This window comes from Dipodomys spectabilis, unplaced genomic scaffold (assembly GCF_019054845.1).
Source record: "Dipodomys spectabilis isolate Male_0828 unplaced genomic scaffold, ASM1905484v1 ptg000032l, whole genome shotgun sequence".
NCBI lineage: Eukaryota > Metazoa > Chordata > Mammalia > Rodentia > Heteromyidae > Dipodomys > Dipodomys spectabilis.
Window position 1 is genome coordinate 10,214,450 of NW_024870709.1, and position 15,008 is coordinate 10,229,457.

Here is a 15,008-nt window from a genome sequence, read left to right on the forward strand (position 1 = left end):
GAGATTAATGAAAATTCTTATTCTCATAGATTATGGCTCCAACAAATGTATTTCTCCAAATGAAAGAACTGTCAGTTTTTAAAGTCCTCCATGATGCACACAAAAAAAGTCCCATTCTCTTTAGAAGACCTGGTTATGGTTGACAGCAGAGAACTAACGCAGTGACACACACATTTCAAATCTGTCCTTTGATTTATAAAACTCAAATGCTCATAGCCACCACAATGGCTTAATGGAACCATTCCCAATGGATAAAGAAATGTCATCCATTTGCCTTCCCTGATTCTACTTGGACTTCGGCCATTGTTTCTACAAAAAGTGGCTGGGAGCCATGCAAGGTTTCAAGGGAAATTGGCCTTTCAGAGGGGCATATGAATAGATAATGCATATTGCCACCGTAAAAAATCTCTAATGAATATTAAGGGTGGCTTTCATTTGTGGTGATTGAAATGAACTCATAAATTCACTCTCTAGGATGCGGGAATTTTTCTCTCCCCGTGGAGAGATTTAATGGATTTGCGGCATTCTGAATGATTTGGCAAGAAATCAGAGGTACCTGAGCAGTCACCCACAAAGGGCACTTAGTTTCTTGCATGAGATAGTCAACCACCACAAAATATTTTCTGTAAGAACCTGGAATGATTGATGCAACCCACCATACATCATGACAAAATGTCAACTGAAAAACTAGAAAAAAGAAGTGGGTAAAGATGCTGCAATTCAAAAACAAATTTGGCTTTTAGAGAAGGGTTACTTCCTTTTAGAAAAACAAAATAAGAGAGACCTGCCACCTGCAACAATTGTGATCAGACACTGAGAGTTGCTACTGCTCTCTATGTGGAGTAGATTAAACTCTTCCCACACAGTGATAAATATATCACAAAAAGCCGTAACAGGAATACAATAGAATAGCGGTTAATGGCACAACTTCCAGTTAAAACAATATCTTTGGTTTCTTTGGCCAGTTCCTATTTTATGTGTGCTATGTGTTGATAAGTTCATTTTTTACATTTGCAAAATCAATAACTCTCAAAGCTCCATGTGACTAAAAAGAAAAACTGAAGGCAAGAATTCTAGGGGGTTTTCCAGTCTTTGTGGGATTTAGTTAACAAGACAAATTTTCAAAAATGCAAGAATTATCTAGGTAAACAGCAGTTAAGGATTGACTAAAACTTTGTCTCTTCTTTTTTTTTTTTTGTTCATGTGGAAGGAAAATAAGGGAATAATCCAAAGCAGAAATAACCTCAAATTCATCCATGAAGCAACAATTACCCAAATGTCCTCATTTTAATATGGAATAAGTGACAGGATCTTTTTTTTTTTTTAAATTTAATTTAATTTTATTTGTGAACATACTGTACAGAGGAGTTACAGTTACATGGGCAGGATAATGCGTACATTTCTTACCAAGCATTGCAGCCTCCTCCTTTGTGACAGGATCTTTTCAAAGAATGTGTGTGTGTGTGTGTGTGTGTGTGTGTTCAATAGTGTCAGACATTCAGAATTGAAAGAAGAATCTGGGTAAGTATCTTCTGTTGAAAGAGTATATTTTTTCATGTGAAATCAGTCTGTGATTCTGCTTTTTTATAGCATGAGTAAGATCCTCTGAAGGATGTTAACTTAAGTATTGAGCATTTATTTATATGAATGAATTACTACTGTGACACCAGATTAATTTCTTTATTTTGTTTTTTGTTCTGTCCATTTATTACTATTTTACATTTTTATTAGTGTATATTAATTTTATAAAGTAGAAGCTTAAAGCTTGGTTCCGTGGAAAAATCAGAATCTCTGAGCATAGATTCAGCTTTCAGTTTTTTTTACCTTATGTTGGAGATTTCATTTGTAAAGATTCTGAGTGGGAGGAAGAGCCACATGATAATTAGCGATGGTTTCTTTAGTTGTAAAATAAATAGATAGTATTGGACTATCACCAAGGCCTCTTCCATAGAGAAATACTCATGACTAGGGATTGGGAAAGATGAATAGTTGTGCATTACATTAAACCATTCTTGGGAGAAAGGATATTTTTCCCACAGAAAAACAATCCCAAACTCAGCCCATCATATGGCAAAATGATGCACACTTTTCAGTACTCAAAATAGGCAAAGAGAAATGTGGTGGATACTTTCATTAGCCAATAAATGATTATTAAAACTCAATACTGCTCAGATATAAAAAGGTTGATATAGCTTTTTTTTTGTTTTTTGGATCCAGTCATGGGGCCTGAACTCTGGGCCTGGGCGCTGTCCCTCAGCTCTTCAGCTCAAGGCTAGCGCTCTACCACTTGAGCCACAGCACCACTTCTGGCTTTTTTCTTTTTGCTTATGTGGTGCTGAGGAATCGAACCCAGGGCCTCAGGCATGCAAGGCAAGCGCTCTACCACTGAGCCACCTTCCTAGCCCTAGTTTTATTTTTAGAGTGGGAATAGCTGAGACTTCGTGGCTTTTGTGAAGGTTTGAGGGAGAAAAATGCACTGGGAGAAATGATCACTGCACAGCTCTTGATTCCAAATCAAACGCTGTTTAACAATTTTGCTAAGCTATGTTCCTCAAAAAGTGTGGTTCCAGGAATCATTTTCATTAGAAACACCTAAAGCATTAAAGCTTACCTGCATAACCAGAATTTCTAGAATAGATATTATCTCACAAGCTCCTTCACTAATCTGTTGATGTTCATCAAGTTTGAAAATAATTTCTCAATAGAGGAAAAGAACCCATTATTATCTAACTATTCAGTTTCATCTTTACTTATATAAGATATCTTTGTTCAGAATATATTGTTTTCCTAAGTTATTAAATCTAAAAGACAATTGAAAAGTAAGTTACTAAACTGCTCAAAGGAGGTAATAGCATTCTGAGGATTAAGGAAGTTGGCTAAGGTCAATTCAGTTTCAAAACCGGGCTAAGATTTCAGTCAGTGGCCTCTGAATCCCATTCTTGTTAGACAAAGCACCTTAGGGACTGACACAGACCACAGAAAAGGGATACTAGAAATGTAATGGAAATTCTTAGTAATCAAGGGCCTTATGATCAGCTGAGAGTGAATACAGAGTTTCTAATGGATGCCACTGATATTTCCCCAGAATTAAAGTTGTGTTTTCCCACTGACTTGGTTAAAAATCCCATGAGCATATTTGGGATTTTTTTAAAAAATATGTCATGAAATAGAAAAACCACCAAATGGTATTAAGTAGGCCACTGTTTGCTTTTTCTTTAAGTTCGCCATCTATACTGACTAAAAATCATGCACCTATCTCCTTGATACTTCTCCTTCCAGGTTAGGAAGGGTCCTTGTATTTTCTCTGCTTCCATTTTAAATCTCACTTCTGATAACTTCCTCTGGTATTGATTTTTCTAGTGAATTTTCTTCTGCGGTTCTAGGAGCCATGAAACCCTTTGTCACCACTTCCTACTCAACCACTGAGAGCACACACGAACATCTAGGTCACAGACAATTGGTTAAAGAAAATAACAAGTTTGCTAACTACAAAGTCCATTGAATATAATAAGAATGTCCAATATCAATGATCATGATATTCAAATCTAAAATGTTTGAACCATGTTATTAGGTTGGAAAGGGATCTTGTGGTGCATGTGCATGTGTGTGCAAGTGATTCTTTGCACAAGAAAAATACTAACATAAAGAAATGTGCAATGAGTTTGATTTTATTAAGCAAAGTCAGTCCTTTGCTATGTATATATATTATATATAATATATTATGTAACATATATGTATATAATGTATATATACATATGTGTTATAGAATATATACATATATATTATGTTACATATTATATATACATATATATATTTTTAAAACCCAGTCATTTCTAAATGGTAGGCATAGGTGATGGAATATTTTAAAACATGTTCCTTTAAATGTCAAAATATATTGTTGGAAATGAAAATCACTGGGATTAAATGGGTATAAAATGAATGATTCTGAAATATTTATGTTTTTTAATTGAGTATTTAGCTATGTGCTTTTTGTGACAATCTTGCAACTCTTGAATATCCTTATTCAACCCAATTAGTAAATTTAATGGATTTATTCATGGTGCATTAATTCAATTCAGATAAAAGTGGAGAGGAGGTTACCTTCATTAAAACACAACTGTATTGAAATGAAAAAGAAACTATAGTGGCTGTTCTGGGGTAACTATCTTTGAAATTCTAACCAAAGCAGCAGCTCTGTTTGTGGGGCTTATTTTTAGAAGGGTAGGGTTATGTCTTTACGAATAACAAAAATAGAATTCATTAGACCGTCACAAGTAAATATAATGAGATGAGGAAACTATGACATTACCCTGTCATTTCCATGTGACAGGAATTACCCCACGCCCATCTTATTGGTAGGGAGACAATTCATTGGTTGCCTCTGGAAATTAAACATATTAAGCAACCATGAAATATGAATTAACCTGTGAGTTTCTGCACATGGATTTTTGTACTCTTGCTGTGTCTAGTGCTATATTTACCAAAATATTTAGAAGTTTATACAGTAAAGTGTAAAGACCATGTGTCTTTAAAAGCATGATTACAGTTCAAATTAAGAACCCATGTTGTACATCGTCTTGTAAATCTTTGCTCTCCAGTCACTTGTGTGTAATAGGAAAAATGCAGCATTTGTCCAAGACTTTCTAGTAGGATGTTATGATGTCTCATCTTCAGTTCATTTTGTTCTGTTATAACAAAATACCTGAAATTGGGTAATTCTCATCCCCACCCTCCAAAAAGTACCTTATTTTGGACCATGGATTTGGAGATTAGAAAATCCAAGAGCAAGGCTCTAATATTCTCTTAGCTACTTAGCTTCCAGTAAGGGCTGCATGTAACTTCACTAAATGGCAGAAACAGGGGACAGAGAGAGACAGAAGAAGATGCAAAAAGTTGCCTCATAACAACTGACTCTTGTGGTAATTGGTCCAGTTTTATGAGACTGAGAATTCCCTCATAAAACAGAGAGCACTGAGCTCTAATCTCTGACCTAAATATCTCTGATTGCCCTAATCTCCCAACACTGACTCACTGAGGAATGAAGCCTCAGTATAAGTTTTGGTCGGGATAGAACACATTTAACCATAGCATAAAAGGTATTTTATACAGTGTTCTTTACCTTTATATTTTGTGTAGCTGGTGGATGTATTGGTCAGGGTTCTCTTGAAAAATAAAGAAGAGGATTTATTACATTGCACTACATAATCAGAAGCGCATAACCACATAATCACTGCAGGCTGGGGAGTAAGGAAACGAATGGTTGTTCTATCCATGGGTTGAAAGCTTCATAACAAGTGGAACCAAAGATGGAGTCCTGGACTGAGACTTAAAGTCTAGAAGTTCCCTGGGAGTCTTCGAGTATGAGTCCCAATTCAAAGGACGAAGAATTGGGAGTTGGATGTTCATGAATGATGGCAGCACAAAGCTCATCGACACATGAATTGAGCAGTGTGTCCCTACTGGCTTCTTCCTACTGACTTTTGTTGCATGTAGGCCTCCAGTCTATTAGACTGTGCCACACACATTCAACGGGAGGCCTCGACCTCCATTTCCTGACTCACAAGTTAGTCTCATTGGAACAACCAGTAATGTGCTTTGCCAATTTCAAGGCACTTCTAAGCCTAGTTATGTTATGTCTGAAATTAACCACATTTGCTGAGAAGCATCAGTCATGAAACAGATACATATTTTAGAAAACCACATCTCAAACCAGGAAGGTGATTGTAGATTCATGTGTAAAGGAAGCTTTTGGTTAGTTCACTGACTTTCTTTGGAACTTTAATGATGTCCCTCACTACACAGTATGGCTCTAGTATAAATGCTAACTTTATCCTTCGAGGTCGGACAGGTGAAGTTATTTTTCATGCATTTCCAAGAACTTCCCTATGACATATATATATATAAACCAAAGTAGTTTCTTTTCCTCTTTGTTTTACATGTTCCCATTTTTTCCCTTCACCTCTGTTGAGTTGCTATTATTTCTCCAGTGCTTTCCCCATCCATTCCAAACTTGCACTCTCTCTCATAAGCTTGGTGGGTTTTGAATGATCCTCTTCAGCCTTCACTTCCTTCTCTTTCTATACCTGAAAAATACTTCCTGGGTCTTGGGAGGAATTAACACTATATTGAGCCCTGAGGAAGGAATTACAAATGACTGTGGAAAAAAGGTTGGGACTGAAGATTCGGGGGGTTGAAAGCTCAAGTAGGAAAAAAATGTTGTATTATTTTTTTTCCATAACATAATTGAGTTCTGTATTGTTTAGCCAACTACTTATGAAGAAGTATGGCTGATTTAGGCTTATTATTTTCCTTTAATTTGATTGTAATTTTTTTTTTTGGCTGATGGCATGGAGGAGTCAGAGTGGATTGACTCTTTATCATGCATTATTTTATTATCCTTAGGTGATTTCACTGCTTTTTACCTAAGACTCCTCTTTGCAAGATGTAACGCTGATATAGTTTAAGAGGATTCAGTGAGATGTAGTAATATTTGTGGTTATTGCCATCTCCAAAGAAATCTCCAACACTAAGGAAGTAAACTGAGTGGGTAAGTATAGAGAATGGTGGGGTGTAATTTATCCATGATAGTCTCAATCTGTGAAGCTCTTCAAGTCAATCAGCAGGCACTTAAACTCTGATCAGATCACTTTATTTGAAATAAACTGAATAGATTCAGAGCCTATATTACTTTTTCAAATATAGGTAGTGTACTTCAATCAGACTTTGAGAAAATGCAGGTATTTCCCAAGGTTAACAAACTCAAAGATAGAATTGGAAGAATAAAAAAAAGTGGATAAATGCCAGTAAATAAATATAACCAACTTAGCCAGCTCCTATAGGATATTTAGAATTAACTTCTGGTGCTCTTCTTAACTGTTTCTGTTTCAGGCTTTTTCTATGTAGGTATTTTTGTCATCAGTGATAAAAGAGAGTGTCAGTACCATGTCTAAAATTCCTCTCAAATGCTTTATAGCTCTTCTTTCCTTGGGAAAAAAATGTGATTTGTTAAGGAAAGAAATTATCAAATAACACTGACTAGAGCCATTGACCTCTTTAAAATGTCATTTCACAGATAATTTGCACAGAAACCCTTGTTTTTCTACATAAGGCTTAATCTAATCATTGAAGAGGAAACATCTGTGATAATAACAATACAAATGAAGACACTTGGGCTCCAGAACCATTGCTGTCTCCCTTCTACCATCTTTCCTATTTCAAGCTTCTTTGCCTCCTCTCCGAGCCCTCATTCTTCCAAAGGAATTTTACAATTTTCTGTATCAGTATAAAAATAGATCTGAGTACTAAATTGTGTTCACAACTCTTTTTTATGCTTAGAAAGAATCTGAATTGAATAATTGCAGTGATTTTTAAATTTATTTTACTGTACATTTTGGACTTAGAACAAATGCATTTTAACAAAATTCAATAGTTTATAAGTTAGATTATGTAATCTAATTAATATTTTTGTAAAATTGTCAGCTATGACATTCTTGTAAATGAAAGACACCTTGAAAGCATGTCTTACATTGATTCAATTATTTGCCCAGATGTGAAAGTACAGCTTGCTGTTTCTCAGGCAGGGGTTATGAAGAAACTGTACCACGTGAATCAGAATTCTGTGGCAGTGTCTCCTTGCTCTTTAGTGAATAAGGTCAGTTTAGTCCAGTTACAACCTTGTAAAGTTTGTGTGTATATATATTTTTTCACATTGCTTGAAATACTGGGAATATATTCTTCTGTATTTACAATAGAATGTATTTGATCTATTCAAGATTAGAAACCATTAATGAATATATAGCCTTGGAAGTGTCATAGGTTTCAATGCTGCCAACACAAATTTGAAAGAAATCATTAGCTTGCAATGAAGTTATCCATTATCATTACAATTTATGACATTTGGAAGAAATAAGCCTAACTGAAATAACATCTCTGCTTTCTGATTCTTAGTATTGATCTCAGTTATAGCATGTTTATTTAGTTTTTTGCTTGCATAGGAATAGACAGTTCATGCTATGGACATAAATCAGTTTCTCCAATTAGAATAAAGATCAAAGAAAACAATTCTGGGAATTCAAATGGCTTCCTACTGGAAAATTAATTTCATTTATTTCACGGTTATGAGATCTCAACTGAATTATTTTTATCAACATCAAACTAATTCAAATATCTATAGTACAGTACTAGTACTATCATTTTTCATTGTGACATTCCCATCACTAAATAGGATGATCTGGCAGGACTTAACTTCTTTCTTTGTCCAGGTACTATGCAAACTTGGGATCTCTAATAAAATATTTTTTTAAACTAAATTGAGTAGGAGGAGGATGCTCTCTTCATCTTTTATGGTTGTTAAAAAGACAAAGAGACATTGAGGAAATAATAACTAATAGGCTTTGAGAACTTTGAAAACCACATGTGCTCTCCACTTTTCATGTCCACTTTATGCACCAAATTTATCCAGTGTTCTTAATCTCACACACAAGTCTGGTTGTGTCTCTTTTTCGCTTTGGTAACAGTGTTTTAGTAGCTCCTCATCCTCTATGAATAGGATGTATACTCTCATTACATTCAAATTCATTCTTCATAGCCCAATGTATTAATTAGTGTTCCAGGACTGCATAAGTAAGTGGTATCTATTGATTATAAGTCATACTATTTCAAAGTTCTGGAGTCTAGAAGTCCAAACATGAGGTGTGGTATGACTAGGCCCTCTTTCATGCTTTCAGGAAGATTATGTCCTTATTTGCCTCTCTCATTCTCTGGTAGCCCTGGGCATTCTGGTGATTTTGGTGGCAGAATTTCAATTTTTTTGCCCCTTTCTTTACAACCTCTTCCTATGTTTTCCTACTTCATCCTTCCTTGTATCTCTAAGTTCCCCTATTCTTTTAGGGGTATTGAACCTATTGGAGTAAAAAGCCCGCCCTATTACTTTATGACCTTACCTTAACTGAACTACTTACATCTACAGCCACTCTATGTCCAAATTAGATAACATTCTGCAGTACTGGAAGAGAGGACTTTTGCAGTAGTTTTATTCTTTCCTTGTTATTATCTTTAAGTATTGTGCAAAGGAGTTTCATTTCAACATAGTTAGTTTAAGCATTCAATATATGCCAATCAATGTCGCCCCTTCTCTGTTCTCCTCTTTCTCTCCCAACTTCATCCGCACATTCAAGTCATCTGGCTCAATATCTGGGTTCAATAGGTAAGGTGTGTCATCCAGCTTTTCTAATGGGACCTAAGCCAGCACCCTCACTCTCTTCCTACTTGTTTAAAATGCAGTCAAGTACAAAATCACTTCTTATTCCCAGATCATACCAAGCATTCTTATGCCTCTAATTCTATCATATGTTCTATCCCCCCAAAATACCATGTATCACTTCTTTCCTTACCTTTGTGGCAAACCCCTTAATATTTCCTCAAGCATAGCTGCTTCCTTAGTGAAAGGTTTTCTTACTTCTGTAGGAAATTAATCGATTTCCCTTCTATGCATTTACTGTATATTATATCTATCTTGTATTGGTATTTCAGTGTTTCAATATGGGTATTGTATCATGCATTGGTATTTCACTGTCTTTGGACCTGTCTATCCTCCATGAAGCTTTCAAAAGGTGGTGTATGAGACCACATTTATATCAAATGTATTCAGATATCTAGATCATAGATATCTTGTAAAGTAGACAGTCAAAATTGTATAATAAAATTTTAAAGTTTTATCATGCTACAGTCTTACCATACTCAAATTTTAGAATATGACAAGAATGACAGGAAGACATCAGAAGTAAGATACTATGCCTGTAGGAAATTCACAATTTGTTTGATCTCTTTGTTTGCCTAAAAGAGGGGTTCCACCAAGGGCTCTCACCAGCACAAGGCATAGGAAAGGCCCTGGGTATATAAGGGTTTTTCGAGTAGGTGACCACAGTGGTGAAGGGCCAAAGAGCAACTTCTGCAGTTGCCAAGTTGGTATCATAGCAATGTATCATCACTAAGGGGATTTTGTTCATCTACTGATTGTCAGCAAAGATAGTGACTTTTGCTGGTCAAAATAAAGAAGTTGGCTTTGAAGGAGCCACATGATATACTTACTGATTGTACCATGAACTCTTAAAGCAAATGTTGATGTTTTTCCCCTATATATTTATCAGGTTGCAAAGAAAGTTTCTTTTCTGTTTTGAATGGAAAGGCTTAGCTTTTGAAACTTTCTAACCACAATCTTCAAAAAGATGAGTTGGCAAATTCAAGTCAAGATCTAATATTCAGAGAATTATAGGACCAGGATGTGGGAATAGGAACCAATATAATTTCTTTCAATAGGCAAGGAGATATTTCACTTCAGTGAATGTTTGACAGGAATGCTTATGGGCTCAAAATCAGAAGTCCTGGAATCAGGAGCTGAGTCTGTAGAAAGAGAAATTCAAATAGTCAGTTTCCCATATGCATAAAATAAGGGTAAGTACTTTGCAGGAAAGCTGTTAGAATAAAAATAATTTATGTTAAAAGGTGTTGAATCCTGGTGAAAGCATGTAATGTAAATCAATAATAGGCCATTTTAATCATTGGGAAGATATTTTGACCTATCTTTCCAATTCCTACAGGAAGAAGCAAGTATTTTTAAAGTGGCTTGTAATCTTTGTATTTGAAAATTTTGCAAAAACTTTTATAACATCAAGTTCAACATTTATTCAATCTACTCTATTTTTTGTAGTTTTGATAAATATGGGAGACAAGATTTCAATCTTGATGTTTTTCAGTCCAAGGAAATAGTAGAGAGATTCGGAGGAAGATGGTGGAGGAATCAACTCGAAATGTATCAAAGACCTAGGAGTAAAAGCACACACCCTGAAAACATTACAGGACAGAATAGGAGATTCCCTAGGTCTCCTTGGTACGGGCCAAAATTTTCTTAATAGAGACCCAGAAACATAACAAATCAAAGAAAGGTTGGACAAATGCATGAAATTGCAGAGCTTCTGCATGGCAAAGGACATAGCTAGCAAGATCAATAAAAAGCCCACAGATTGGGAGAAGATCTTCACTAGCCATACAATGGACAAGGCTCTCATATCTAAGATATAAATGGAACTCAAAAAATTAAATCCCTCACCAACAAATCCTCAAAGCCCAATAAATAAGTGGGCTAAAGACTTAAAGAGAAACTTCTCTGAAGAGGAAATAAGAATGGCCAATAGACACATGAAGAAATGCTCAACCTCTATAGCCATAAAAGAAATGTGAATCAAAACAACATTGAAGAAATGTCACTGTGGCTCAAGTGGTAGAGTGCTCACCCTGAGCTGAAGAGCTCAGGGACAGCGCCCCACAACTGACATAAACAAAAACAAACAAACAAAACAACATTGAGATACTACCTCACCCCAGTTAGAATGGCTATAATCAAGAACTCTAATAACAACAGAAGCTGGAGGGGATGTGGACAGAAGGCAACCCTATTGCATTGTTGGTGGGAGTGTAAACTTGTTCATCCACTTTGGAAAGTAGTATGGTGATTCCTCGAAAGACTCCACCTAGAGTTCCATTATGACCCCAGCAATCCCACTTTTGACATTTACCCAAATGATCACAAACAAGACCATACTAAAGCTACCAGCACAACTATGTTTATTGCAGCATTATTTACCATGGCTAAGATATGGAACCAACCCAGATGCCCCTCACTAAAAGAATGGATCAAGAAAACGTGGTATATATACACAATGGAATTCTATGCCTCCATCAAAAAGAGTGACATTGCCCCATTTGTTAGGAAATGGAAAGACTTGGAAAAAGTTAATTAAGTGAAGTAAGTCAGGCCCAAAGAAACATAGGTCCCCTGGTTTCCCTTATTTGCAATAACTAGTATATGTCTGGCACAAGCAGAAATGGTCAGATAAGTTGATGTTAGGTGAAATGAACCTAAAGATAAGACTCAAATGGTTTTCCTTTCTTGCTATTGTTTCTAACATATTTATAAGATGATTTCTTTGTTGCTTTGTATGTCCCTCCTCCATTGTATAACTCCTGTTTTCACTGTATTTGATGTTGATCTAACTTGTGGAGGGGAAGGGAAAAAAACAAATTGTTTAAATAGGGATATAGGTGGACCCATTGCAACAATGAGATGCACAAGACGTTATGTCAAAAAATGAACTTTACAACTTTGGCGCAGGGGGATGAGGGAGATGGGAAGGGATGGTAGGAGAAACAAAGGAGGAGGCAACAATACTTGATAAGAAATGTACTCATTATCTTGCTCATGTAATTTTAACCCCTCTGTATGGTATTTTCACAATAAAAAAAAAGAAATAGTATAGATTTTGCACATTTAATGTAGGTGAGATTTCTCATTCATTCAACTAATACTTCCTTCTCTCAGCATGCTGTATGGTAATCAATCAGTAAGTCTGGCTTCTTCCTTCTAGGTAATTCAAATTTAAAACAACAAAACAGCCAGGTGTCAGTAGCTTAGGTCTGTAATCCTAGCTAATCAAATCTGAGATCTGAGGATCATTGTTCAAAGCCAGCCTGGAGAAGAAAGTACAAGAGACTATCATCTCCAATTAAAATGACTAAAAAAGCCAGAAGTGGCTCTGTGGCTCAAAGTGATACAGCACTAGTCTTAAGCCTTAAAGCTCAAGGACAATGCCGGGACCTTGAGTTCAAGCCACAGGACCAGAACAGAAACAAGAAAACAAACCTTCAAAACAGTGAAATCTATCAAACAACTCTGTGTATTTACTTGGTTCTCTGTGGAGGTGACCTGGAGGGCTGATAGCTTAAAAAAAGAGCCAGCCAAGTCAGAAAAGGAGCGAAAAACACCTCAAGCAGCAGGTCAAACTTGAGCAGAAGCCAAAGGTCAGGAAGGACTGAATAGTTTGTCTGAACACTGAGAGAGACCAACACGGTCAGATCAAGGAAAGAAAAGAGAGTAGCACAGTGAGGCCAAGGACAGAAAGCATTAGGGCTGCTCAGCCATGAGCAAAGACTGAAATTTAAGTTCCAGTGCAAACTCACAGTTAAATGCTATCATCAAATCTCTGTGAAAGCAGAACTGAGTTCCCCCACAGAAATTTCCCCTTGTGGTAGCTGAAGATAAACAGCGTATTCAAATATCATTACAACACATCACACAACGAGAGTACCAGTTAAATTATTAAGGGCACAAGCACAGGCTTTGCAAATAAGGTTAAAAGAGGTTACCAGGAAGTTTGTTCGCAGTGTGACCACATCCAGGATTGGCAGAGAGGCTTGAATACTAGGAATCACAAGACTTAGCTGCTTTGTAGATGACGGAATTTGCATTTAATAAGTCTTTCTCAGGGTCAGGAATTTCATACATATTGTCTGACTTAATTCTAACATGTATCTCCTGAGAAAATACCAGTTTCCCTTTTTATCAGTGAAAAACGTAGGAGTCCAAGAGGACAAACACTGGGCTTAAGTTCATATAGCTTATCTGAATGCCAGGATGTATCAAATCACCCACACTCTCCTCGCCTGTTTCCACTGATGGCTGACACATGAAGAGTAGATTTCCAGCCAAGCTCTTCAGAGGGTTAATTGTCAAAGCCCATTACTACTTGAAACATCTGCTTCAGAGGGTCAGAGTTCACTGCCCTGAGAAATAAGATGGGAAATCTGATTTCTCTCTCACCTGATATTTGTTAGAGTTCATCAGCTCATTTTCCTGACTGCTGGGCACAGGTGTTAGCTTGCGTATTTTGTTTCTCATACTAATTGGTAGATAAAGGAAGCTAAACTTTTGTCATTACTCACAAACATATCTTCAAAAGCTATGGGAAAGTTTTCTGAGGAGAAATCACATTGAGTTGCAGGTAACATATTTGTGAAATTTTGTAAGTGATCAATTAAATTTTCCCTTCTATAAGTGACACATCTAATACTTCAAAATTAGAACTTAGCTGGGTTTTGCAAGTCTAAGCTTTAGTGTGGCTTTGGGTGGAAACATTCTTGTGTTGCATTGGGATGGGGGACTGGGTACCTATTTACAATAAACTCTTCTTCTTCTTCTTCTTCTTCTTCTTCTTCTTCTTCCTTTTTTTTTTTTTTTTTGTCAGCCATGGGGCTTGAACTCTGGGCCTGAGGGCTGTACCTAAGCTCTTCAGCTCAAGGCAAGTACTCTATCACTTGAGCCACAGCTCCACTTCTGGGTTTTCTGGTGGTTAATTGGAGATAAGAGTCTCACATACTTTCCTGCTTGGGCTGGCTTTGAACCACAATCCTCAGATCTCAGCCTACTGAGTAGCTAGGATTACAGGCTTGAGCCACGGGTGCCTGGTCCAACTTCTTAAGAATATCTTTTTCTTAGTCCTGTTAAAAGAAAAAGGTGGAATTTCACTTCAATAAAGCTTATCCACTTAGTACATATACATAGAAAATACATATGACATCAAGGACTCTGATTTTTCTATGGTGAATATTGTCACCATAGAAAAACATATTAAAAAGAGCCACTCTGGTTCTATTTTATTCCTTTTCATTAAACTCATGAAATTACATTATTTCACTGAAAGGTGTGAGCATGAATGTCTGATAGGGGTGGATTTCATTGTTTCAATCAACAGGGCATAAAAGTACCATCTCTAACTTTACAGCTTTAGTGTAATATCAAAAGATAAGGAAAATCTGATCCTTCTTGAATCTGCTATGCATTTTTCTGACGAGTGAACTAGAAAGGAAATAGAAATGATCTTGCTCTTCCTGTTTTAGAATAGCTTTTCTATGGAAAGGAAGTTCGTGTATTATTTCATCAGCACTATTTTATTAGTTACATTTTTCTTCAGTAGGTAGAGGCAGGAAATCACGGTCTATTGATCAGTGTAACTCATCTCCCTCATGGGCTGCTGAGAACTCAATATGAATGAAAAAGGGGGATTTTTAATAGCACATGTGAAGTGCACTGTGTTCAGATAAAAGTTAATTTAAGTTTTGTAGTCTATACATTGCATTCTCCACACCATTTTCCTTTTCACTAGTCTACTCTTCTT